At 44.9% G+C, this 26,821-nt stretch overlaps 1 long non-coding RNA gene across 1 annotated transcript in view; it reads right to left on the bottom strand.

Annotated features, from left to right (window-relative positions):
• Window positions 1–7,231: 7,231 nt before the first annotated feature.
• The window catches only part of LOC144807898 (uncharacterized), a 90,942-nt gene continuing 71,352 nt past the window's right edge, over window positions 7,232–26,821 (bottom strand). Inside the window, exon 4 of the long non-coding RNA XR_013606512.1 lies at window positions 7,232–7,860. This is a non-coding gene — a long non-coding RNA (uncharacterized LOC144807898). The remainder of the gene's footprint in view (window positions 7,861–26,821) is intronic.

The following is a 26,821-nucleotide window of genomic DNA, read 5'->3' as shown; positions in this document are numbered from 1 at the left end:
CTGCAGATTCTTCAACGATCTGCCTACCTCTTAGGTTGATGTGTTATAGGTTACTAAGATCCTAGTTTATGTTTCAGTGATTTACTACTCTCTCTATGTTAGTCCGGTCTTTCCCCTCCAAAGCAGGGAAAAAATTGATCGAAACTGACATTACTCTGCTGGGATGGGCATGATATAGATTTGGAGATGCCACCTGATACTACTTCTGGTATCATTTCGAAGTCAGCATCCCCTACCAACGATGTGAAGGCTTTGAAGTTTTATGGTTCCATTCTAACAACTGGGGATGCTCTACAGGTGAGGAATCTGCAGGTAGATAGAGTATTCACCAGAAAGATTGTTACCACAGGTATGCCACTTTTTTTGTAAAGTAGGAAGTATCAGGGTTGTGGGCAGGGCTTGGTTATTTATCCTTTTCTTCCTCCTGCTCAAGTGCGCAGGTTAAACTGCCATGTTTCCATCGACAGAAATGAAAGTGTAAATATGGCAGGCGGTATATTGGTTTTCTGTTGGACCACCCACGATTTCATAGAAGTCAACAGAGGAGGTAAGGTGACAGACTGGTGATTTTCGTTCATCAAACTGCCAAACTCTATATTGGGTTTGCAACCCACCAATGCAGGAGATGGTTGAACAGTTGTTTTGTGACAGCGTAACCACATCCACAGACTCTAAATCAGGCCTCTAATGTCCCTGGTGTTGCATCAGAGTGAAGGTCAGGTTATTAACAAAAAAAGTCAGTTGAAGAGAAAGTGAGAGTTACAGCCTTGCTCCAGGAAACCCGATCACATTGATGAGATAGTCAATCAAGTTGCAGTCCATACTTAACACTCTAATTCTTCATCCTATCATTTAGCTTTATTAAAGCCTACTCATACAAACACAGGATTCAGTCTAAAATGAGTTCTTAACAATCAGTGGGAATGAACAAGAACCATATGATATGCTTCATTCCTTTATTACGTTATCAACTGGAAAGGTTATGACCTCCTATATAGGACATAGGAAGCTGCATCACAAGTATTTACTAAAAAGGCTGAGCTGTTCCTAAGGCTGAGGAATGTACGTCTCCCTGTGGTGTGCAGGATGTTGTAGGGCCTCGTGGAGTCCTACGATTGGGCATCCATTTTGTTGGATATAATGCCCTCACACACCCTTGCAGGTGTCATGCTTCATCATCTGGGCTGCTCCTCGTTCGGGTCGGCGGTTCAATACCCAACGGAATTCTCAACAAGGGCACATTACTTAGGTTCCTCTGACACTGGGGACCGATAACGCACCTTGCTATATTAACATGCATCAGTCAGTGAAACACAAGGGCAATACGAAGGTCATACCTCTCCAACATTAGTGGGGGCACAACCACAAGGGGACACCTGTTACAAAGGGAGGGTCTCTCTGTGGTAGATCTTTATAGGGATATGGAGCAACCGCCACCTTTATCCATTTCATGAAGGTTAAGGAACTTTAGCCTGTGACAAACACTACTAGTTACAAGCCTTTAACCATGGTTTCCTCCCACGACCAGCCAGATGTCAGATGACTATACCCGCTGTATAACCCGCCGGATACTGTTGTTGTCTGTATACATAACCTTTTAGGTGAGTAAGAAGTCATACCACCCAAGTTGTTGATGTTACATTGTGTTTTTAACTAAGAGTTTTTTACAGTTGTCCACAGGAGCATGCCCACCATGTTGCTCACTAAGGATTTGCACGAACACTTGTTCATTGTTGTTGAACTCACATGCTAGCAGAACCTGATCTAGCATGACACAAGAAATGTACATTATCACCTGATGTTTTATTTTGTACCTGTTGTGATTTTCTCCTTTTCTCCCAATCTAGGTAGATGCAGCTTAACACAGGTACAACACAGGAAACACTATTTCTCTGTTAGCTATTTAACTTGAATGTATTCTGAATGTTAGATACTCATCATACTGACGTAGACAGTTGATACCTTAGATTTACTTTTTACTTGTAGGTCCTTAAGAATCGCTAGCCACTGCACTAGAGCGAGAAACATGTCGACCGATTATAGCACACACTAAATCGTGATTCGTAAATTGGAAGCATAATATTCCAGCGAGTACCGGTTAGTTTCATTTTTAATTAGAGCAGGGGACCCCCAGAATAAAGTCATTCCTGGTACTCCTAGCTTTATTTTAACCCACACTTACACGTCTACGCACTTCTGACACCACACCCGCACTTAATCTAAACGGCAGTTGGATAAAAGATCTCCACCAAAGAGCCCCTCTTTGAGGTGTCGCCCATTTGGTATTGCAAAGCTGACCCAACGAGGAGCAGCCCAGATGATGAAGCAAGACACCTGCAAGGGTGTGTGAGGGCATTACATCCAACAAAATGGATGCCCAATCGTAGTACCCCACGAGGCCCTACAACATCCTGCACTCCACAGGGACACGTGCAATCCTCAACCTTAGGAACAGCCCAGCCTTTTTTGTAATTACTCTTCATTTGAGGGTCCAAGCTGAGGCTGGACCTACCACTCACTAGGAGTGGTGATTGCCGTTCTTCAAAAGATTTCTCCCCCTTGTTGTAAACTAAGCTGCATCACTAGTCATGACAAGGTAATTAGTGAAAAACTTGGATTCCTGTGACCAGAAGACATCTCTCCTACATCACTTTGAGGAGACGGGTGATGTCAGGCCCAAGTGGTCACCAAGGGATTAGAAAGCAGGCCACCCTTATGCCAGAAATAAGCTTGTCCAGTGTGGGCTAACACATATATGAAAGTGCTTGCTTACTTCCTCTCTTGTGGAAAACATTCTACCACCAGTCCCATACAAAATGGACGTTCATCGACAACAACACTCAGATCATTGCATCTCTCCAGCTCACAAAGGCAGGCTGGTGGGGGATGCAGTGCGTCACATGGAAAGGGCATTAGTTAATTTTGTTCAGTGTATTAGGTGCCTGGGATAGTATCCTCTGTTGCATAAGTAGTTATCCTTTTTCCACTTCACCTGTCTCTCTGCCTGGAGCCTTGGCATCATAGACCTTTACTTGTGATTCAAGTCCTTGTGGTACACTTTGGAACTTCACTTACTTGATTCCTCTGCCTGGAGCATTGGATTGCTAGGTGACTATTCACAAAGATAAACGAACAGGGAGAGGTGTGGCGCACGGCGACTGACGCTGGAATCTGGGGATCATGGTTCGATCCCCGGCGCCTGGGGCAGAGACCCTTACGGGTGATTGTTCGCGCTTTACATATGTGGATTATTATTATTATTATTATTACACATGAGTAAATCTATATGTGTAAGGTTAAACATACACATTTGAATAACTTTGCTACATTAGTGAAGTCAACATTTGCAAGTGTAAAGTTAGTCAAAAGTGAAGAGGATAGAGCCTAATTTACAAGTGTAAAGTTACTCCTTGCAACTTTTCACATGTAGACATAGATATCTGCCATCGGGATGAATATTTCTCTGTTATAAATTTTAAGGGAACAATTTAAAGTTAATTAAATATAAAAAAGAAAAATAGTAAAAATATTTTCATTATAATATAAGTTGAAATTAATTTAACATATGTATTTTACATATAAAACAAAATAAAAGACTATTTAACATTGTCATACTTCTTAATCAAAGTTTATAATTATTTTGAATGCATTAAATTAAATTAAAATAATTTTAAATATGCCGGAAAAAAACACTGACATTATAACATTTATATGGATATATGGTGTAATAAAAATTAAAAAAAGTTGATAACATGTTTTTATTTATTTGTAATCACCGTTATATTCATTTTTACATTTTTACATTTAAAAAAGTTATTAACATTTTATTATTAACTAATAATTATTTTTTAATTTATATTGTTTTTTCATATCATATCAAATTACATGTATTTGTATTTTTAAAAGGTTAAAATAAGGTAATTTAATTTAGCATGAGTTCCAATGCATTTTTATTTTAAGTACTTGTACATTATTTTTAAGGACGGGTTTTGCACTACCAGTGGATGGCCATGTGTGGTGCTGGACTTACACCAGGTCTGAGCAGGAGTACATTTACTACTGTTTCTGGTTGTAATTATAGAAGTGCAGTTTGTAAATAGCAATGAGGGGAATTTTCGGTGGGTGGGTGGGTAAATGGTTGCATGTCCAACTCTAAATCCCCTATTAATCTTTCCTAAACCCCTTCGAATTCCTCCTATTTAGTAGTACGTTTTCCCCATTTACCAGCCACATCCCCCTGTCTCCCGCATTTACTGCTAAAATGAATAACTTTTGCATGTAAAAGAGGCAGAGGCATTGACCTCCAAATATAGGTTTGTGAAATGCTTTTGTTGCACGTTAGTGGTATTATTGTAGTGCCACAAAGCACCTTGCTGCACTGCCCTACACCAAATTGAAAGGGCAGAAATGCACCGTATTTAAGAAATCCAGTGCATTCCTGTCCTTTCTGCTTGTGCTGGTGCCGTTTGGGCAGTACTCACTGTTATGTGTAGTTTTTACTCTACAGTAGGAATTGCATTTGTAGACAACACAAATGTTGGAATGGTGCCGGACTGATTCCAAGCACCCCCTCAGGATATGTTGTCCGATTGGCCAGCTTGCTCACAGTGCCACTTTGAGCACCTCTAACCTAGACAGGTAGGAAATGGTTCTGGCCTCCACTGAACATATCAACCTTGATAATTCAGGAATCGTCGTAACAGATCTAGAGCCCTTTTGCATAGTCACTCGTGCTCTCTTTCTCTCAGACAAATATATACAGAGTACACATATGAACGTTGTCAATGTTTATTGAACCAACGTGATTCTTGTACAAAATATATCTGCTACAGTGATAAATAGACAGTAGCAAATGAAAGTATCAGGACAGTGAACAGAATAAAAAATTCCACCGTCGTGCCTAAACAACGTACATATGCAAGCATATAAAAAAATCACAATCTGGCGTACTCCTACTATGTGTACCTAACCTAAGCTTTTATAGTGTGTGTGTGTGTGTGTGTGTGTGTGTTCTGCCAAGAATCCCCAATCTGAATGATCCAACCCCATTACCTTATTGGAATGAATATAGACCATGTCTTGGTCACGAGCTGGACATATCAGCAGACTGCTGGGCCAAAGCATCAACGTGTAGAGACCTTGCAAATGACTACAAAATGCTCCTCTGCTAACACCTAGAAATTTATGTTTTTATAACAAAAGGTATCCTTGCCTTGGACTGAGATCTTGATCAGGCTGCCATGTTTGTGTGTTATAGATAGGCATGTTGCCAATGATTAAAAAACAATAAGAACATTTATACGTGTGAATAAGCCTTGTACATGGTGTCAAGGTAGCCTGATAGTGTTCTTGCTAAGTTGATTCTGCATGCAAGTATAGTTTCCAAGAAACTAATCCAGACTGTCATGGATGCAAATGTGTGTCAGAAATCTTAGTGAAAAAGTGAAGGAAATTTAGGGAAAGACCAGTCTCTATGTAAAATGGCAGTATTTCCTTCCAGGCCTAACTTGGGGGCGGATTAGGATGCTGGGTCAGGCTGCCAGATGTGGGGCGGTCCCGCACCGCTAATTAGGATGCGACCGACCGCCCTGGCAGTCGCATTCTGCATATTCGACATTGCGGCGGGTGCCTGACACCTTATGCATGGCAATGTAGTGGGGTACCATAAGTACCCCCAAGTGCAGCCGTCAACCCCCCACGCTCCTGGGGGCCCTGTAACGGGCCCCAAAAGCAGTGCCTGCCAGCCTTTCATGACGGTATAGCCGCCATGGAAAGTCCTGTGAAACCCAGCATCCTAGTATGCAGGCGGTGCCTGCTAGGCACCGCCACCATATTGAGGTCGGGACGATTGCCGATAGGGGGCAAAGTGGCAGACTGACTTTCTGTCCACCGCATTACCCACCGTCATTGTAATCTGGCGGTGGGTAAATCAGGTTACAATGGCATGATTGTCGCCACTGCCGTGTTACACCATCATACTCGGCCCCTAGGACACATGGCAGCACCCTTGCACCATGGTGCAAGGTGTCTCTGTGGCAGGGAGGATTGTTTTTGTGCCGAAAGGGGTACCTTCCCCACATACAAAATCCTAAGAGGCGTGTTCCTCTTTCTGTGTGTGCTGCATAGTGTAGCGCACATGGAAAGATGAAAAAAGGAGGCAAAATTCACATATTTCTCCTTGTTATGCCTCACCTTCCAAGGTGTATGTATTTGACGCTTCTGCAGGTTTACATCACTTTGTTTATCTGGGGCAGCATCAAATTCCTTGGGTGTTGCACAGGAAAACCCAATGCGACGCCCATGGAATGCCTCCTGGGTGCAGAATAAGACAACTCTGCAATTTGCGCTGCGTCACCTTACTCATGATTCATGAGGGTGGCTTTCCATGGCTTCATAAATCTTTATGAGAGCCCTGCATCGCACATGTACCACTTTACGTGCACACATGAAGCAGGGCTCTCATAAATAAGATCCCAATTGTTCTCCCACCCTAAAGTGAAGCAAAGGAGCCACAGGTTGTTGGGATGGAGTCCTGCAAACTGTGGTACTGTACAAGATAATGACACTTCAATATCACTAATGTTGTTGTGAATCTGAACAGATGCTCTAGGTTTGCCAGTCCAAATCTCAGCATTCATTCAATGTTAATTAGTTGTGGGACAAACATCAACATGCAATAATGATTACTGAGTAATGGGGGAATCGAAGAATTCTATTATGAATAATGAGTGATGGGGCGAGCATGATAATACGTGAAGGATTCCTGAGTGATGGGACAAATCTGAACATGTAATCGTGATAATCCTTGGAAAACTGTGGGCATTCTTGAGAGTGTTGCTCACCTCTTACTTATGCTTGCACATGCATCATGGTAGTAATTCCTAATATATTGTGGGCATTCTTGGCACTTTGGTGCCCTATCCTGCTAAAATTATTGAACTAACATAATATTGATAATTAGTGGTATTTTAATAATAAAATGCTGAGAGAGGCTGTCCTTATATTCACTAATCCATCCATCAATTTATGTTCACCACTTTCATCCTCCATGCATCCATGCAGTCACTTCTTCGAGAATTCATCTATGAATTAATATATGCACTCCCTCACCAAGCTCTCAGTGAGATTCTTATCCATTGACACATTCTTACATTTCCCGCTCATCCATTCATTCAACTACGTTACCATGCTCAGAGAGTCTGAATCAAGAGAATTACTTTCTTTTCAGGTTAATAATGAGGGTTTAATCACAAAAGCTAAGTTTATGGAGAAAATATAATTGGGGGAAAATACAAACCTACATTGTCTAAGCAGCTGCACAGTCAGAAAGAACTTTCAATAGTTAACACTGTTACAGAGAAGAAGCAGAAAGGAAGTCTAGAAAAATACTTTTTCAAAATGATAGAATTGGAATTTGCAGATTTCAAGAAAACAAGCTGAGGGGTCTTTCAAGAAACATGCTAGATATATTGTTGACATCCGCTTTATCAGCATTATAGGGCTTTCCATCCCACTGAAAAGGAAATGCCAGGAATAATAATACTTACAGAAAAAAAATAAGGAATACTTATTCAATAACGTAATTTCTTTGACAAAGAAAACTAGAGAATTGTATTCTTGACATGAGGGCAGAAGTATACCGCATGCTTGAGTTAAACTCAGAGACCAACTTGTTTAACTGTTGTCGTTTGCTCCGAATCTATGATGGCTGTTACTTTGGAGTCCATATTTGTGTCACCGGTGCATTGTTGCACAAGTCATCAGAACAACAGGTGAATTTGTAGCCGTAAAGCATCAAGAGTTCGACGGGGGGTTTGTGGCCTTTACAATCTGCCATCGTTGTGCATTTTTTATATTCCACTGTAAAAAACAACAATCTAATTAGTTCATTCTATTTTCATTTGTTTCAACAAGGAAAGGACATGAATTGGGAATAAAATATGGTATTTCCTCCTCTTCTCCTTCCTCCTCCCATTGTGCCCATTCTCTAGTGCTGCTCACACTTCCTACAGCTGTTTTCTCTTTCTATCCCTGGAATAGGGATTTCCCCATAAATACACAGGCTTTTCCCCAGCACTACCTATTCTTTTATGTGCCCTTGTCAGTTCCTGAGGGCTGAGGGGCTTTTCAAGGGGGTAATGAGAGGTTGATTAGGATGGTGGAAGGACCATCATAGCCAGCCATGCGGTGGCGGTCCTCCCGTCCACCGACTGCCAGTTTCCCCCTCCGCATTAGGATGGCGGGGGGAATCGTCTCTTGACCGTGGCGGACTAAAAGTCTGTCCGCCACTTGTCCGCCATAAGCAATCATTCAGATTGCCTGCAGACGGTCCAGGGACCATAAAATGGTGATGGTGCCTAGCAGGCACCGTCCACTAAATTATGATGGTGGTAATTGCAGGCCTTTCCATGGCGGCATTGAGGCATGTGGGGATTACTTTGGGGGTCCCATTGCGGGCCCTCATGTGTTGGGGGAAAGTGAGGGTGCACTTGGGGAGTACCCATGGTACCCCACTTCATTTCACAACACTACTTGGCAGGCACTGTGTGGTGCCTGCCACGTAGTGCAGTGAAATGCACAACATGGTTTTTTGCTTCGCGGCGGGTGCTGCTGTGTGGAGCATCCGCTGCAATGTTAAAAACCAAAATGCGACCGCCACCATGGCGGTTGCATCCTGATTTGGTATGTGAGACCGCAGCATGTATTGCGGGCGGTCCCAATTTACCACAGGATGGCAAACGGACTCAAATCCGTCCGCCATCCTAATGAGCCCCTGATACCCCTATATCGAAGAAATTGTTTAGTGGTAAGAATGTTCTATTTTATTTTGTTAAACTTTGCTTCTAATGTTTGTTAAGGGCTGGTTTAAATCTCCCCTCGGTGGCAGTACACCAGCTCAGGGTGCAAGATTCCTCTTCTCTCCCCTGTTGTGGCTCTGAGGGGATGGTGGGCTACAAGCGCTTCTCTTACTTATGTCAAATACTGCCTTCGTTCTTTTGGGAATTGAACAGTTTGTTTAATTATAGTGGCGCTTCATTTTAGATAGTTTCTTGATGGCCAAGGGTGCCCCGTAGTAGAACCTACTTCTCGGTAGTGTCTGAATATGTGGTCCCTATGGCTGATGTAGCTTCCTTTCTACTCTGTTAGAGTTCTAATATGCTCCTCTTGAAAAGAAAAATAAAGTCGGAAAGGGAGGGGTCAAGTAAAGACAGTTCAAATACAAACAAGCTTTATTTTGGCTACATACGGAATCATAAAAGTACATAAAAAAATCTAAAGTTAAAAAAATAAAATAAATAATTACGATCTGAACCATTGAGCAGCTACATTGCAAGAACAAGGGTGATATATGGCACAAAAAAGTGACAGTGCATCAAAACTATAGAGAGCTAAACAGGATGAGTTATTCTACAAGATCAAGTTCCAAGGTGACATAACATTAAATCAATACAGTCACGCCTTTAAACCATTACAATATACAGAATATATTATAAAGAAAGTGGCATCATGGTAGCTAAAACAATATAGATTACCTTTTTGCAAGTAATAAATGAGAACATGAAACCTTGGCTTTGAGTGCTGGACGGAATATAAGCATTAGAGTAAACCCTGCCCCTTGGGAACTTACAGAGGCCTATGGATCTCTCTTTTAAGGGAAACCTTAGGCTTCTGGATGTTTGCTTGTCTTTTAATATGGATCAGGCACTTGGTGGGCCTCTCAGTTAAGGACCCAGATGGGTATTTAAGTGGACCATCTCACCGGTGCCTACTTGAGGCTATAATGTGGAAGCATCTCAGGAAATCACACTGTTCTCCTTCCTGACACTGAGAGATACCTACATTGAGTCAAGAACAGGGAACCAGGATCTCGGGATTCCTCTGTGTCTGATAAGGATCTGCAGAAGATTGTGAGGTGCCTTTTTGAGACACATAATCGCCACTGTAAGAAGAATTAATTGCCTCAGGATTCTCCTGTCTCCAGGCAGATCCTGCTTCTGTCTCTGTCCTCCTGCGCCTCCTGGGCTTCTCCAGCGTATGATGGAGAAGTGGCAGGTTTTCTGGTTGATCTGTCTGATCCTAGACCGAAATGTATTTTGATAGAGAAGCTGAAGTCGGTGTTCTCCTACCTCTCTCACAATCTTCAGCTGCCTGTGGAGCAGGATTAGTGAAGCACAAGTGGGGAGCAGTTTCATCAGTTCCATAGGCTCTCTTCTCCCAGGGTGCCTGTAATTACTAGTTTTTAAAATATCTTGAAGAAAGAAAGGAAGGACCCTACTAGAGTCTCAGTTCCTATATTCATGGGGGAAACTTGATCCTTTGGCAAAAGGAGTGACTGTTCTGCCTCAATGACAGGTGGTGAACCTCCTTCTAGCGTATTTATTGGGTAAACCATCCCTTCTCACTGAGAATGTTGTCCTTTCAAGCCCTGCAGATTCAAAGGCTGAGGGCGCTAGCAAGAGATTTCATACAGGTCTTAGTCTTGCTTTAAGTGTGGGGATCTGTTGGATATATGTCTCTCAATCATTAGTCAAGGACTTTTAGTTTCTCTCTCTGATGCTGCATTCACGCTGGTAAGTATTTCTCAAAGCTATTGGGAAAATGGGAGAGCCAGGCCCATTTCTTGTTGGATGTTATGCTAGCATCAGTCATGGCTTAGCAAGCTCAGTTGCTGCTGGGCATCAATTGAACTGTAGGAACTGGTAGCAGCCCCCAAAAAACTGTCTGTTGAGAATCTCATTCTTGGGGACCAAACTCTCTGATGATACGTGCTAGGAACTTCAGCTTAAATCCTTTAAGAGTCAGAAGCAAATGACGCCTTTTGTCACAAACAGAAATCTTGGAAAAGGGGCAGGAAGAAGTATGAGCATGAGTCAAAAGACTGACTTCTACCAGAATAAGAACTGTTTTCACCCTAAGGAAAATCAATCAGCCGGGAGAGGCAATAAAACATTGAGGTCCTGACTATGCCAGAACCTCTACCGGGCCAGTGGGAGGTCATCTGCAGTTTTGTCATCAAATATCAGGAGATTTAATATCATATATGCATATTCAGCAGCTTGTTTCTTAGTGATACTTCATAGAATTACTTCCAGATTTTTAAGACCCATATTTTGTTCAGACGGTTTGGCCCAGGAATATGATAAAGATGGAAGCCCTCTGGGACAGTATATCCCTTGTACAGGTCAACGGAAGCTATTCACTCTGTCTCTGGATCTGCGTTGCTCCTCCAAGGATTTGCTTGTTCAGAAGGCTTCAGGAGAATTCAGAATGATTATAAACTTGCCATTACTGAACCAGTATATCATGACTATGAATTTCAAGATGAACACTCTGAAACAGGTCAGTACTCTCATATCCTAGGGAATTTTCCTATAAAAATCGACTTACAAGATACCTACCTGCATAGTCTCATAGCTCTGCCCCCTAATGTCAAAGGACACACAGATGATGGACGGAATGCAGAGCAATTCAAACATTAACCCCCAGTTAAGAGATATGCGTTAAATACATCGTTCTTTTGCTCACCTTTGAGGAAAATGAAATTTTGCCTGACCAAGATGTCCCCTACGTATACCCTATGTTACATGCGTATGTGCATGTCACCCATGCATATTTCCTTGTAGTGGCCTGAATCACTAGGCCTCTGCATTCATGTCCTGCATTATAATGCCAGTCATCAAGTTTCCCAAACATTCAGTTAGCATGAAGGCCCATGTATTTTGCATTGTGCACTTTTAAATAAATATCGTACTGAACCCTTTTTGTGGTTCAGTCTGAATCACCAGTCCCTGAATTAGTGTTTTCACAACTCCTGACACACTGAAGGCTGCAGTTACGTATCTCTGACCTCGCATGCTTCTAGCCCAGCCGAGCGAAGGGTTGCCAAGACAGTATTATGAATAACAGTTATCTGCATGCCCGGTTAACAAGAATAAACAGAACCCGTCAGCGAAGATAGGGCCTAGCCTCTCTGTCTCCATTAAAATAAATCACAGTGCTTGCATCTCCAAAAAGCTCACAGCCCCATGTAATGAACGAAGAAATATATGCCCTTTATGATCCTTAGTGATGCATTTCCCTTTGCTTCAGATAATACATCCCGGACTCAAGATATCAGATAGTACCAGATGTGCTGGTCGCCTTGACACTAAAGATCTCTCTACTAGACTGAAAGTCAGCTCTCCTCCCAGCTGCACGTCAATTGCACGTCATGACAAGTTGCACACAAGTAGGGCAAAGTTCCAGCTGGTCATGCAAACTCCTCCTCTGTGTACCACCCACCTATGACACCTACCTATCACCTACCTATGACTCATAAAGTGTACACCCTCATGTACGCCCACATGCTCTTATCTCATTTTCTGTCTTGCTCTGCCTCGAGCTCCCTATGTACAAGGAGTAAAAAGTATATATACTGTTCTTTGTTATTAAATGTTAGAAGACCCTTCCTGAACCTCAGTGGTGATGGAACAGATTCTCCCTTAACTCGAGTTATTGGAATAAAGCCCTTTTAACTTGGACACCATGGAGTCTCTGCCTCTCATTTGATACATGCTAATTGTTAATGCCTAGAAATTATGCCAGGGTAATTATTTTATTTACCACATTATTTTGGCGCCCGAATGCAGGGACTATCCCTTTCCCCATGCGCCGGCTACGTAGGTCCAGCATTTGCCCCCTTCTACAGCCGTGACGGACTCCGAAGTGCACGCAGCGGGATTTCCTTCTTACTCCCTCAGGCCCACGGAGGAGATGAACTGCGACCAGGCGTCCACACGAGGCGGTGAGGATCGCGGATCATCCCAACCAGAGCCCAACCCGTGAGAGAGCAAGGTCCGAGGTCTCCAGAGGTCCACCTGTTCCAAGGCGCATGCGTAGAAGTTCGAGGCCTTCAAGTTTCAAGTCCTGCTTCCCGGTGAGTACCACTATGGGGAATGCATAAAGTTTCAAGACGGGTCCACTGTAAAAGGTGGAAACGGTCAAGACGGGTCCACTGTAAAAGGTGGAAACGGTCAAGACGGGTTCACGTTATTCGTGAAAACGGTAGAGACGTGCCTCATTTACATGAGCGCGGTCAAGACGGGCCCATGGTAAACGTGGGCACGGTCAAGACGTGTCTCATTTCTGAGACCGGTATGGTTGTACTGTATTCCAGTGCACAACGTTTTTCAAGTACATGTTTAATTTCTCTGTATTAGTTTAGATCATGTTTGTTTTAATGTTGTGATGTTTTAGTGTGAATGATTGTTGATTGTTTCAGTTTATTTTTGTGTATTGTATTTCCATTGTGTTGGTTTCAACATGCCACTGTTTTCGAAATTGCGTCAGATAGGGACCAGAAAAGGTATACTAGAAGAGTCAGTTAACATCCCGCCTAGAGACACACCTGGTCATTATATGTATAATAAGCATGGATTAGACGCCATCTTGTTCTTAGACTTATGGGTAGACTATACAAAAGACCTGGAGGAAAAGTATAGATGGCCCCTCTCAGGAACATGGGATCCTGAATGCATTATGAGAGTAGAGGAATCGCTGTGGAAAAAGAAATCAAGACCCTCTCAGAAAGATGCCATTGAATTGTGGTGCAAAGAGTCACATAGGAGAATAGAGAAAGAATTGAATAAAGCAGATAGAACTAGACTAGCAGGGGAAAAAGCCAAAGAGTGGAGTTCCTTGTAAATAGCTCCTTGTAAATATGGTCTATGAAGAGCATGTCATTATTATGACTTGTTGAGTTTCTTGTGAATAGCGCCATGTGGTTATGGTTTGTGTAGAGCCTGTTATCATTACGTTAGGCAGGAGAGAGCTGGATCTCTTTCAAGTGCTTGGAGAAAACGTTTTGAAGATGTGCGTACGTGTTATGTGATAACGTGGAGAAATGAGTTCATGACTTTCCCATGTACTGCAGTCTTTGGGGAAAGATTGTGCTTCAGCTGCCAAAGAGTTAATATCTTGTATTTAGAAGGCTGTATTTGTTTTAACATGCTGTTTAACAAGGTGTTGAGGGATTTTGGCGTTTTTTTGGTGTTTGCGGGGGGCGTGTTTATGAGTGGAAATTCGTACCCGTTCCAGTGGATGGATTTGGTTGCTTTTTGGTGAGGATTTAGGGAATCGCTTGGACTACTGTGATGCCAAATTTGAAAAGGATCTGAGCTGTGGAAGTGGTGGAAAAAGCATGTTTTGTGCGGAGGTGCGATTTGCCATGTTATCCAATGGGCGTATTTCTGAAAAATGAGAAATTATTTTGGGGGTGTTCCAGGTGCGCTAGGGGCCCGGGGGTTGGATCAGCGGTAGAGGAGGTGGATGGCCAGATGTGCTGCATTTTGGGGATTTTTGGCTTGGGCGGAAGGGTGTGTTTGGCTAATGTGTATTTTTGGAAAATGGAGCTGTTTTGATTTGTGCGTGCTTTTAGGCCGAGATTTCGTGGTGTGCTAAATAGTTCTTAACTGAGTCTGCGGGATCGGCTGAAACTTGGGAGTGTCTAGTTTTGCGGCAAAGTAGTTTGAAGGAAATTGCTGGAGGGGAAGGTGTCTTTTTGGCGTAGTTTGGAAGTGCGTTTTAGCACGATTTCATGGCTGTGTAGCTAACAAGCATGGTTATGTGAGCTGACACTAAAAGTCAGTGTGTATTTAGTTGATTGATGGTTTGATTTTTTTACTTTTTCATTGGTTGCTGGGTCTGCCTATGTGCTTTGTCAGCTTGCTGATTGAAATGGTAACATTTTGCATGGAGAGTAAAGAAGTGTTCATTTAACATTCTATTTCAAATGCGTCCGTGTATGTGTGTAGGTTTGCCTTGGAAAACTTGATTTAATGTGTTTTGACTCAGAGGTCGGTAAGCTGTAAAATAAACCAGTCAGATTGAGATAAGGGTTTGCATGGAGGGTGCTTTAATGTTTTCGCGGTTGAGAAGAAAATATGAAACAGACCCATCATAGAAATGTGCTTTTAATTAGTGTAATGCAACAGAGTGTTTTTTTTTAAATAAGAAATTAGTTCTGAAAATATACATTATTTTTTCCCAATGCAAGCTGCCCTTTAGAATAGCGTGTGACAGTTAAACTTCAATTAGAAAACAAGGTTCATTGAAAAATAATGATTCTGGCCCTTTTTAATAGGTAGAATAGAAGAGCTTGCACACTTAGGGGCCGATTAGGATGGCGGTTTTTCCGCATCCTCCGGGCCGGCGGAAGTGTCCGCCGGCCTGGAGGATGCGGAAAAACCGCAGCGGAGACTCCAAAGACCCACCGCCAAATTAGGATGGCTGGTGGGTCTGGAATTCCGTCCGCCGCTTTTCCGCCGCGGTCGGCTTCCGACCGCGGCGGAAAAGCTATAACATGGCAGGCGGTGTCTATGAGACACCGTCCGCCATATTATGATGTTGGTGTAAATATGCTTTTCCACGGCGGCTTTTCCGCCATGGAAAAGCATACGGACATTCACTTTGGGGGCCCGTTGCGGGCCCCCTGGGTGAATGGGGGGTGGGGGGTGCACATGGGGGGTACCTATGGTACCCCCCTGCATTTGCGTACACAAAGCAGCAGGCACCGTGCGGTGCCTGCCGCTTTGTGCATGTAAATGCAACACATGCATTTTTAACATTGCGGCGGGTGCAGCTTGAAGCTGCACCCGCCGCAATGTAAAAAATAGAGGATGTGACCGCCACCCTGGCGGTCACATCCTAATTGCCATGGAGGGACCGCCGCTGCCCATGCGGACGGTCCCTCCTACTCAGGGGTGGCGGACGGACGCAAGTCCGTCCGCCATCCTAATCGGCCCCTTAATTATGAAAATCGTGGTTCTGCAATGCAAAATTATGGAGTTTTCACATGTTATTTTCAGAAAGTAAAATGTGATGTGGTTCCCATGCCATGTTGTTCTGTTTCCTTTTTTTTTCCTTTGCAGCTAGTATCAATATTTTATGATATAATTATTTTAAAATGCTAGCATGTGTCTAAGTTACGAAATAGAAAATATGTCCTTATTAATTACTGATTTTAGGATGCTTTTTATCACGTTTTAAATTTGCTTCAGTTAAAGTTAGAGAATGTTGGTTAAGCTCCCTGGCCTGGGTACAGATATGTTTTGAATTACAGAAAGTGTTTTTCGACCTTGAAGTGGCTCAGGCTGAACCATAGTTCAGCCAGGCCCTGTAGTGGCCTGGTTCCAGGGAAGATTATTTTGTAAAGGGAGGGCTTTTCCCTCTGCAGTGCCTGTCTTGTTATCATTGGCCATACTCCAATTCCTGTCCGCGAAAGAAATGTTTATATTAGGTGGGGGTCAGTTGCTCCTCCTTACAGCCAGCACTGAAAGCTTCATTGGCTTCAGATGAGGTATGCTTGCAAATGAATAGTTTTTCCTTCGTAGTGTAAACAGAATAATTGGCAGGAGTTTTGCCCTTGCAATGAGTTCAGCATTTGGCAGTCATTCAATTTTAGATCACAATGGAGCTCGGCTTCTACTTGTTATGCTTGGAGTTGATTCAAGACTCTGAGCGCGAACATCTTTCTAGAGGGAGGGGCTGCTTCTCAAAGGAGCGAGGAGTAGCTAGGCCCAAGCCCTTCTGTCTATGCAAGAAAAATCTAGATTTTATTCAAATACATTTAGGGAACATATTGTAGGTAGTATGGTCATACTATTCCCAAGTTTTAGAGTAGGATTTTTTTTTTCTAAACTAGCAGAGCTTTTGGAAAGAGGTTTCCCCAAAATAAAAATCGTGCTTTTGAATTGGAAATGTATTTTTGCTAGATTGATGACAGAGAGCCCTAGCATTTACAGTCAAGCATTGAAAGGACAGCTGGACAGTATTTATATGCCTCCCAACACAGCACTGATACAGTATGTAGGTGACATCCTAATTACAGCACGTTCAGAAAAAGAATGCGAGGGTGCATCACTGACAGTTATGCACTTTCTGACAGACAAGGGGCACAATGTTTCCCCTCAAAGCTGCAAGTCTGTGAAAAGCAAGTGGTGTACCTTGGACACTTGCTTTCCAAGGAGGGTAGACAGCTAACACAACCTTTCACAGCCAAAGACACAAAAGGAAGTACGTGCCTTTATTGGCCTCACTTCATACTGCAGGCAATGGATTCCCCAGTATGCCTTTCTAGCCAAGCCACTCCGACTGTCCTCCCTTGGACACAGGAACACACCTTGGCATTTGAGGAATTAAAAAGAGCATTATGTCAAGCGCCAGTTTTAGCGACCACATATTTTAGTGTGCCACATGCAGTGGAAGTTCTCTTAAACAGGACACAGACACAACATTTGACTGTAGCAAGACTGACAGGATATGAACTGACATTATTTCAACCACACATAGAGACACAAAGAATAGACACACTATCAGCACAAGCAGCAGAGCTCATCGCTCTGACACAAGCCTGCATAAGAGCTAAGCACTTGAGAGTAAACATTTATACAGACTCACAATATGCCTTTGGCGTAGTCTTGACCTCCCATGGGACCAAGATCCAGCACGGCTAGCTCATTCAAGCCCTGTTAGAAGCAATACATTTATATACAGCCATTTCTATCCTGAAGCTCACACCAAAGTTACAGACACCATTTCCCAGGGTAATGACCTGGCAGACCGAACAGCTAAACTTACAGCCCAGACACCAACAGACACAACAAGGACAGAGGTACCATTACTGACAACATGTATGACAGTCAGGGATCCCACTCAAGATGTACTCGACATACAGACACATGCCACTGCAGATGAGATAAAGAAATGGATGGAACAAGGAGGGGTCCAGACTGACCAAGGTTGGCTGACTAAGGGAAAAAGCACATGGTTTCTCCCAGATTCTATGGTACAAGTAATCATAAATACAGCCCATAGTCCAGCACACTTAGGAGAAAAAGCAATGTTAGACAGCTTACAGAACATCTGGTTTAACAAGCACATGCGTGCAGCAGCGAAGCAGAAAGTACGAACATGTATGATCTGTTGTCAGTTCAATCCAGGTAAAGGCATTCCGGTGGAACAAGGCGGATTTCATCCTCCTGACCACCCTTTTGAGGTCCTCCAGATGGATTATATCCAAATGAACAGATGTAGAGGTTACAAGTATGTTTTAGTAGTAGTGTGTGCACTATCTAGATGGACAGAAGCATATCCAGTTCCAGATTATACTGCTGTGACAACAGCCAGGCAATTAGTGCGCGAGTTCTTCCCCAGATATTGCCCTGTGTCATCTATTCCGATAACGGTCAGCCATTTTCCTCTGAATTAATGAAACAAGTGTCTCTTCTGTTACGATATACTTGGAAATTCCATTGTGTAAGACACCCTGAAGCAACAGGCCATGTAGAAAGACATATTCAGACAATCAAAACAAAAACTTGCTAAAAGAAAATAACTGATGTTGACAGTAACATGCTGACAGATTACCTGGCTTCCTTGATGTCTGCACTACTTTCTTGTTGTTCACAGGTTGCTGCCGCCTTCCCTGACAACACCCAGGTCAAGGAACACGCCATTGTCCCTGGTGATTTCATTCTTGTGAGGAACTTTGACCGATCTAGCCCCCTTGAGCCACGCTGGAAGACACCGAAGTTGGCGTTACTAACCACGAGGACCGGAGTGGAAGTGGAAGGACGCAAGGGGACGCGCAGCATTGAGAAAAATATCTTGGAATATCTGGAAAATTAAAAATTAAGGACAATACAGACTTTGCGCCGTTTGCGCCGCCTTTGCTAGAAAAGACTCCACAGCAGGAGTATAAATCTAAGTTAAGATCTAGTAAGTCAGACGTAGTTTAATTGTCTAAGTCCACTCGGTGGTGAATCGGTTAGACTAAGATTTCTGACATGTATAAGATCACATACGAGAATAGTAAGAAGAGAAAAATGAGAGAAAAGTACTGCAAGTTATTACGCAGTAGATGTATAGTTACTTTGATCATTCTTTTTATTCTGTGTCAGTTTATTACTACATGTTTTCTTTCCTGTTTCCTCACATATACACTCTTCCAGTAACAGCACCATAGAGCATACATTTAGTGAACTGCCACCTCATGAACTGTCATATCGACTTGCTCTGCGTAACAATACAGTCATTCGTATGTTACACCATTCTCACCAGACCAGCAATGCAACTGATTGCTGGGTATGTGGCCAACTGCCTCCTTATCAAAAGACGAAGGGGGTTCTGCCATTCTATCCTTTACCGTTCTCACACAATGGTTCATGTGGAGCATGGTTTGCTTTAATGACCTCAATAGATAGAAAGTACATAGCTTATCCAGGTGGCTGGATATATGGAAACCTGAATAAAGTACTGAATGAAGCATGCTTTCCAGACAAAGACGGATTTCCTCAAAGGAAGGGAACCGATCTAGAGAATGAAGAGTACGAGCAGGGAAATGCATCCGTTAATTTTATAATGTTAAATGTTCAGCCCAAGCAAAATACATGTCCACCGTTTATTTCAGTTCTACCAGCAAAAGGTGATTTATGTGTTAAAAAGAAAGGCTCAGTACATATGGGACACAGCGAGTGTAACGCTGTGGTAGAGTTTAATGATAAAGGACTTTCTTCTTTCAAAACATCACGCCATACCTATTTCATTTGCGGTCAGACAGCCTATGTACATCTGCCCTTAGACTGGGGTGGGACATGTTATATAGCGTTCCTGCTTCCACCCGTTTTTCTAGCCCCATCCAATTATCATAGAGATTCACGACTAGAACATGTTGGACAAAAGAGGGAGACAGATTCCGCAGGGATTGATCAGACTGAAACAGCTTGGGAGCAATATACAGATTTCAACAAAGGATTCTTTTTTTTCATAGGTCCCGTCCAAAACAGTAAACTGATATGCAGGTTAACAAGGACTCTTGAAACAGTTGTAAATATAACTGCATCTGCCCTGGCGAACTTGACCCAGGAGCAGTCTGCCATTAGACTTGTCGTTCTTCAAAACCGGCTCGTTCTAGACGTCATCTTGGCGGATAGGGGCGGAGCTTGTAGAGTGATCTGATCTAGTTGTTGCATTTTCATCCCAAATAACGCGCCATCTGTGTATGCAGCAATAACAAGACTCCACAAGATTGCTCATGATATACATCAAGACCCAGGCACATGGACTTGGTCCAGTTGGCTCTGGGGTATGATATCTGCTTGGGGATGGAAAGTGTTGTCCTTCCTAGGAATGATCCTACTCATGATATTTGGTTGCTGTCTCTGTCTGCAGTGTGGCCCGGCCATTTGCGGCCTGTGTGCAACTGCATGTGTTCCACATCCAAGTATACAAAGGATTAAGGACGAGCAAATGATGCTGTATGATCAACAATACGGTCTCATGAATATAGATGTATCCTAAAGGGTTAAGTAGGGGACAAGGAGGGAATGAGGAAAATGAAATTTTGCCTGACCAAGATGTCCCCTACGTATGCCCTATGTTACATGCGTATGTGCATGTCACCCGTGCATATTTCCTTGTAGTGGCCTGAATCACTAGGCCTCTGCATTCATGTCCTGCATTATAATGCCAGTCATCAAGTTTCCCAAACATTTAGTTAGCATGAAGGCCCATGTATTTTGCATTGTGCACTTTTAAATAAATATCGTACTGAACCCTTTTTGTGGTTCAGTCTGAATCACCAGTCCCTGAATTAGTGTTTTCATAACTCCTGACACACTGAAGGCTGCAGTTACGTATCTCTGACCTCGCATGCTTCTAGCCCAGCCGACCGAAGGGTTGCCAAGACAGTATTATGAATAACAGTTATCTGCATGCCCGGTTAACAAGAATAAACAGAACCCGTCAGCGAAGATAGGGCCTAGCCTCTCTGTCTCCATTAAAATAAATCACAGTGCTTGCATCTCCAAAAAGCTCACAGCCCCATGTAATGAACGAAGAAATATATGCCCTTTATGATCCTTAGTGATGCATTTCCCTTTGCTTCAGATAATACATCCCGGACTCAAGATATCAGATAGTACCAGATGTGCTGGTCGCCTTGACACTAAAGAGCTCTCTACTAGACTGAAAGTCAGCTCTCCTCCCAGCTGCACGTCAATTGCACGTCATGACAAGTTGCACACAAGTAGGGCAAAGTTCCAGCTGGTCATGCAAACTCCTCCTCTGTGTACCACCCACCTATGACACCTACCTATCACCTACCTATGACTCATAAAGTGTACACCCTCATGTACGCCCACATGCTCTTATCTCATTTTCTGTCTTGCTCTGCCTCGAGCTCCCTATGTACAAGGAGTAAAAAGTATATATACTGTTCTTTGTTATTAAATGTTAGAAGACCCTTCCTGAACCTCAGTGGTGAAGGAACAGATTCTCCCTTAACTCGAGTTATTGGAATAAAGCCCTTTTAACTTGGACACCACGGACTCTCTGCCTCTCATTTGATACATGCTAATTGTTAATGCCTAGAAATTATGCCAGGGTAATTATTTTATTTACCACACCTTGCCACCCCATTTGAGACCCAGCCATATGCAAACCAGTCTTGACCCTCTGACTCATGGGAACAGTCCAGCCCGAACTGCTAAGCCAGGTCCTCCCTGAACCGAAACCAAGCATCCTGGGACCAGTGTCTAGGCATCTCTCATCAGTCAGGCTAGCTTGAATCCAGTGGCACAGTGAGCCTGAGACACACACATAGGCATACCCAGTGCACTTAGGGCGAGAAAGCGAAAGACACACAGCTGATGGATGGAATACAGAGCAAATCAAACAATCACCCCATTCAAGAGATCTGGGTTAAATCCATTGTTCTTTTGGTCACCATGCCACTGCAGTTTGGACCCAGCCATATGGAAATCAGTATTTACCCTATGCCTCATGGGAACAGTCCAGCCCGTACTACCAAGACAGGTCATCCCTGGACCGGAAACAAGCATCCTGGGACTGGTTTCAGGGCATTACCCCATATCAGCCAGGTTAGCTTGAATCCAGTGGCACTATGAGCCCAGGACCCATGTCTGGGCATATCCGGTACACTTAGGGCAAGAAATCAAAAGACACACAGATGATGGACGTAATGCAGAGCAAATTAAACATGTACCCCCAGGCAAGAGAATCTGGGATAAATCCTTCGTTTTTTTGCTCACCATGCCACCCCAGTTTAGACCCAGCCACATGCAAATCAGTCTTGACCTTGTGCCTCATGGGAACAGTCCAGCCCAAACTCCAAACTGCCAAGCCAGGTCCTCCCTGGCCTAGAAACAAGCATCTTGGGACCGGTTTCGGGGCATCACCCCAAATCAGCCAGGCTAGCTTGAATTGAGTGCCATAGTGTTCCCAGGTCCCACGTCTGGGCATACCCGACGCACTTAGGGCAAGAAAGTCTGCTGCTTCAAACAGGGAATCGCTCTTTGCATACTCCAATCCTGTGGTTTCAGCAAAGTGCAAGGAAACAGCTTTTTGCAAGTTCTCCCCACTTTTTGCCCGCATTTGGACTATTAGCTGCTTTTTTTTAAATATGAGACTGCACTGCGCCTGCTAAACAGACCTCAGTGCCAGTATTCTAACCCTATACCAAATATATGTCAAATTGGCTACACCCAATTGGATGGTACTGACTTACTTATAGGTCCCTCGTAGGTGGTACCCAGGGTACCATGGGCATGTAAGTAGGCCTGGGCGGTAAATTCCGTTCAACTCTCGGAATTTGCGGAATTTGGGTAATTTGGGTAATTTCTCATTCTGCGGAGAACGCGGAATTGCCAAAAATTCTGCGAGCCGCCGTATGGCTGAATTTCTTGCTTATTTGCGCTTTCGAAATGCGTGTTTGTGAGCTATTTCTCCCAGAGCATGCAAACAGCGTTCGCGAACAGGAAAAAAGCATCGCGAACGCGCAAAACAAGCAAATCCGCATGTTTGCAGAACTTTTGTGTGCTCGCTGAGATTTTTTTACCGTTTTGCAGAGCTTTGTGTATCGCGATTCCGCAAATTCCACCCAGCCCTACATGTAAGGCAGAGTGTTCACCCAGGGCTGCAGCATTGTCTGTACCACTCTGCACGTAACATATCAGACTGAATGGGAAGTTTGACTTTGCCATTACAACTAAAGACAAAGCCACCACTACCCTTGAGAGTATATGTTGTCTCCCGTAAAGTAAGCATATGAAGCCCATGGCAGGGAGCCATATATATTTAAGTAAGACATATGATTTTTAAAACAGCCTATTTTTCAATTGTCCTTTTGCTGTGGAAATGTTAGGAGCCCCACGTGGCTAACACAGGGTTAAACGGTTAGCACCTCAACACATCTAACTCCTGATTGGGACTACATTACAGGGTCAAGTAAAGTATTACATTAATTGTGGCATTAAATTCGACCTATTTCCCAGGCTGGATTTAATGTCACTATTATAGTTAAGCAACTTTTAAAAACTTATCGCTCTCCACTCCAGCTTGTTCAGTGACTTCACAAAGGCCCTGACACTTAAAAACATTTCCGACCACCTGGGGAGATGTGTAAAGGACTCTCAGGCTCAGGAACAAAGGAAGCAGCTGCAGCGTGAGGGCTTACCTCCTCTCCCAGTATGGCCACTCAGGGTGCTAATCCCCAAGACAAGTTTAAAATGTGAAAACGCCTTTTGAAGTGCAGCTGGTAACAAAATCCCTGACCAGGATGCCTTTTGATCTTACAGAGAATTAGGAGACAGAGCTAAGTAAGGGAACCCTGTGTTCAAGCCAGTTTTGCTCTGGAGCTTGCAGCCTTCTAGCAGTCACACCCCTAGGGTGGGCTACCCTGCGACCCATGACAAAGGAAGGGTCATGCCATTTTGAAAGGGTCAATAATAGAGTACTAGGGGATTGCCAGGTGCCACACAACACAGTAACATGGTCACTAGAAAGGAGGGGAACCAGTAACCAATTGGCAAGTGACCTTGTGGTCTTCTAGGTGCTTGTTTCTGGAATAAATATGGCACCCCCGGTACCCTTCTCCTCACTTACATTGGAGAAGAAGCGAAGAGTGAAGAAGGACTGCCCTGCTGCCCTGCTGCCCTAGAACCTCACAAAGAAAGGCTGCACCATCAAGAAGACTTAAACCTACAGCACTTTTGGGCTAAGGAGAACTGTGGCGCAGCAGTCAGTATGGCTGACTCTTGTGCGCAGGACCGACAGCAGCCCAGCACCATGTGACCCTGGTCAATAGCTCACTTAATTCTCCCCGTCGCCTTGGGACCCTTAGGGGTGATTAGTTTGTGCTTTACAAATACCGGATTATGTTTTTTTTTTTATGCCAGTAGCAGGGGTTGGTTCAACAGTGGTATGGGCTGAAAAACTCAGAGTCTTTGGCAGGGTTCAGAACTGGAAAGATGCTGCCACAGGGGGAACTAACAGCTGTTTGGAGAGTAGTTCAGTACTTTGCATTTGTGTCGAAGGGAAGAACTCTGGTTGTTCATACTGCCAATACTGTGGCAAGGTCCTACTTGAACGGTCATTTAGGTTTGGGTCTCATCTCTCTGAAACAGGTGGTGCAAAAGATTTTCACATCAATCAATCAATCAAGGCATTTATATAGCGCACTACTCACCCAGAGGGTCTCAAGGCGCTGGGGGAGGGGAGTCCGCTACTGCTCGAACAGACAGGTCTTGAGTTGCTTCCTGAAGGCGAGGTGGTCCTGGGTCAGGCGGAGGTGGGTCGGGAGGGAGTTCCATGTCTTGGCGGCGAGGTTTGAGAAGGACCGTCCCCCTGTGGTGGCTCTTCGGATACGGGGGACGGTGGCGAGGGCGCGGCCGGTCGATCGAAGCTGGCGTTTGGGAGCGTAGAAGTTGAGGCGGCTGTTGAGGTATCCTGGGCCTTGGTTGTGTAGGGCTTTGTGTGCATGGGTGAGGAGTCGGAAGGTGATTCTCTTGTTGACCGGGAGCCAGTGCAGGTCTCTCAGGTGTCCGGAGATGTGGCTGCAGCGGGGGATGTCCAGGATGAGACGTGCTGAGGCGTTCTGGATCCGCTGGAGTTTCTTCTGGAGCTTGGCGGTGGTTCCGGCGTAGAGGGAGTTGCCGTAGTCCAGGCGGCTGGTGACGAGGGCCTGGGTGACCATCTTCCTGTCTCGGTGGGGATCCACCGGAAGATCTTACGTAGCATGCGCAGGATGTTGAAGCACAACGAGGAGACGGCGTTGACTTGTCTGGTCATGGAGAGGGAGGAGTCCAGGATGAAGCCTAGGTTGCGTGCGTGGTCTGTTGGTTTGGGTGCGCTGCCTAGGGCGGGGGGCCACCAGGAGTCGTCCCAGGCGGAGGGTAAGGATCCCAGGATGATACCTCTTTCATCCCTTCGTGAAGGTTGGCTCTGGCGGTGGCGGGGTCGTTGGTGAGGGAGAGAATCAGCTGGGTGTCGTCGGCGTAGGAGATGATGTTGAGGTTGTGCTGGCGTGCGATGTCTGCGAGGGGGCTCATGTAGACGTTGAAGAGGGTTGGACTGAGCGAGGAGCCTTGAGGAACTCCGCAGATGACTTCGGTGGCTTCAGATCTGAACGGGGGGAGGCGGACTCTCTGTGTCCTTCTGGCGGGGAAGGAGATGATCCACTCCAGTGCCTTCTCCTGGATTCCGACGTTGCTGAGTCGCTGCACTAGTGTACGGTGGCAGACCATGTCGAAGGCCGCAGAGAGGTCTAGGAGGATGAGGGCTGCTGTTTTTCCGTTGTCAAGCAGTGCTCGGATGTCATCGGTGGCTGCGATCAGGGCGGTCTCGGTGCTGTGGTTGGCCCGGAAGCCGGACTGCGAGAGGTCGAGGGATCCGTTCGTCTCAAGGAAGGCGGCCAGCTGCTTGTTGACGGTCTTCTCAACGACTTTAGCAGGGAACGGGAGCAGCGAGATGGGGCGGTAGTTCTTGAGGTCGGTGGGGTCCGCTGATGGTTTCTTTAGTAGAGCGCTGAGTTCGGCGTGCTTCCAGCTCTCCGGGAAGGTAGCGGTGTCGAAGGAGGTGTTGATGATGTCCCGCAGGTGGGGTGCGATGACAGCGTCGGCCTTGTTGAAGATGTGGTGAGGGCAGGGGTCGATAGGAGATCCGGAATGGATGGAGTTCATCGTGCGGACGGTGTCTTCGGTGCTGATCGGGGTCCAGGCGCGGAGGGTGGTGGTGGGGGGCGGTGGTTCAGTCATGCCGTGCGTCGGTTGAGTGCTGAAGCTGTTGTGTATGTCCGCGATCTTGTTGTGGAAGTAGGAGGCGAGGAAGTTGCAGAGGTCTTGCGAAGGGGTGATGTCATTGTTTCCGGCGTTGGGGTTGGAGAGCTCTTTAACGATGTTGAAGAGTTCCTTGCTGTTGTGTGCGTTGTTGTCCAGTCGTTCCTTGAATGCGGTTTTCTTGGTGGCGTGGATGAGTTGGTGGTGTTTTCGGGTGGCGAGCTTGAGGGCAGTCATGTTGTCCGGTGTTGGGTCTCTGCGCCATGTTCTCTCGAGGGCTCGGCAGTTCTTCTTGGAGCTCTTGAGTTCGTCGGTGAACCATGGGGCTTTCTTGCTACCGGGTCTGCTAGGCGGGGTCTTCCGAGGGGCAAGGTCATCTGCGCAGTTGCTGATCCACTTCGCGAGGTTGGTGGCCGCCTGGCTTGGGTTCGTTGCGCTGGTGGGTGGGTTCTTGCTCAGGGAAGTCGCAAGCTGGTCGGCTGTGATCTTGTTCCAGCTTCTGCGTGCAGCCTGTTGCTGGTGGTGGTGGATCATGGTCCTTCTGAAGCTGAAGGGGACGCAGCTGTGGTCCGTCCAGTTGAGTCCGGTGGCGTGGCTGAAGGCGATGTCCTTGCAGGATGAGAAGACGGGGTCGAGTGTGTGTCCGGCGTAGTGGGTGAGGGTGGTCACCAGCTGCTTGAGTCCGAGGTTTGCGAGGTTGTCCTGCAGGG

The sequence above is a fragment of the Lissotriton helveticus genome, chromosome 1_2 (genome assembly GCF_964261635.1).
Source record: "Lissotriton helveticus chromosome 1_2, aLisHel1.1, whole genome shotgun sequence".
NCBI classification, from domain to species: Eukaryota; Metazoa; Chordata; class Amphibia; order Caudata; family Salamandridae; genus Lissotriton; species Lissotriton helveticus.
Note: the sequence above shows the minus strand (reverse complement) of the source record. Positions and strands in the feature narration are given on the sequence as shown.